We start from the raw sequence: 1,770 nt of genomic DNA on the forward strand, positions 1-1,770 counted from the left end.
TTCACCAAATATGAAGCCCTGTGAACTGTGTTGGGATATAGAGAATTTGGGGTGTATTACCAAGAATCTCTCTATATATAGAGAGAGCAGGAGAGAGAGAAAGAGAGAGAGAGAGAGAGAGAGAGAGAGAGAGAGAGAGAGAGAGAGAGAATAACTATGAATTTATGATTTAGCATAGAATGGGATGATAATGTTTCCACCATACATAGTAAGGTAACACATATAATGCCCAGTGTCAGGAATGAGAAAACTTATTATTGGCCAATGAGGTGCCACAGAATCCCAAAATTTCACTCCATTTCCAGTAGTCTCAGTACCCTTCAGAACTTGATGGTAAGACCCTATTGCTGAAGACATCACATACTAGAGTCACAGAACATGGAAAAATAAAATTGATACTGATCTGGAGGCTTCATCCATATTGACTATCTTCTTCTTTATTATTATTATTATTATTTTCTTTATTTACATTTCAAATGCTATCCCGAAAGTTTCCCATACCCCGCCCCCCACCTCTGTTCCCCTACCCACCCACTCCCACTACTTGGCCCAGGCCTTGCCTTGTGCTAGGTCATATAGAGTTTGCAAGACCAAGGGGCCTCTATCTTCTCTATCTTTGACTATCTTCTTAATGATGGACTATGTTGTAACTAATGGAGGAGAAATGTAATCATAAATCTTACCCTGATGTAAATCCTGTGAAGTACAATAATGACTGACAAAACATGCCTACTGACATAGCTTGTGAGTGGAAAGGATGTCATAGGTATAACCAGTCACTTTCTGATTGGATGTAAGTCTTGTTCCACAAGACAAAACCCATACCTCACACCATTATTGATCAAGAACTTATGGTCAGAAAGACAATAGGACCCAGGAATATCATGCTACTATAATGCTGATACATGGGCACAGTATTAAATAGACTCCCAATAACACCCATGGACAGCACATCTCTCAATACTTTTTGGGGGGTGGGGGGTGGGGAGATATGACATTTATTGAACTTATCCACCAAAGTGGAAATAATGTCTGTACAAAACCAAATGTTTGTTACTATAACTTCTACATCACAATGAAAATCCAAGCAGTTTTTTTAAAAACAGTCAATTCAATCAAAACCCACTACTTCAGAATCAATAGCTTCTTTGAAGCCACAGTAACACTTAAATATGGTTAATACTCAAATGCAGAAATTTGGTTGGTTGGAAGGCTAATTAAGCTTCCAACTTGCTCAAATAGAATTACAAAAAGACAAATTTGTGTTTTTCACAGAGATACAGTCCACTGGATTCACCAACACTGGACAGCTGTTAAGAATCTCACTGAGCGTCCACGTGGCCTTGTCTCTTCCTCGCTTATTGGAGCTTCTGCACAGTTCGAGATGGCTGGCAATAAGGCTGGAAAGGACTCCGGAAAGGCCAAGACAAAGGCGGTTTCCAGCTTGCAGCAAGACGGTTTGCAGTTCCCTGTGGGCCATATTCATAGATACCTGAAATCTAGGACAAGCAGCCACGGACATGTGGGTGCGACTGCTGCTATGTACAGAGCAGCCATCCTGGAGTACCTCACCCCAGAGGTACTTTAGTTGGCAGGAAATGCATCAAAAGACTTAAAGGTAAAGCGTATTACCCCTGTTCACTTGCAACTTGCTATACGTGGAGATGAAGAATTGGATTCTCTGATAAAGCTACCATTGCTGGCGGTGGTGTTATCCCACATATCCAGAAATCGGTGATTGGAAAGAAAGAACAACAGAAGACTGTCTAA

General features: G+C 40.8%; 1 pseudogene across 1 annotated transcript; it reads left to right on the forward strand.

Moving 5' to 3' along the window:
- The first annotated feature begins 1,344 nt into the window (after positions 1 to 1,344).
- LOC110313944 lies at positions 1,345 to 1,770 on the forward strand (annotated as a pseudogene). The gene has a single exon (XR_002380137.1). The product of XR_002380137.1 is annotated as a histone H2A.Z pseudogene (transcript).

The sequence above is a fragment of the Mus pahari genome, chromosome X (genome assembly GCF_900095145.1).
Source record: "Mus pahari chromosome X, PAHARI_EIJ_v1.1, whole genome shotgun sequence".
Classification (NCBI taxonomy): Eukaryota; Metazoa; Chordata; class Mammalia; order Rodentia; family Muridae; genus Mus; species Mus pahari.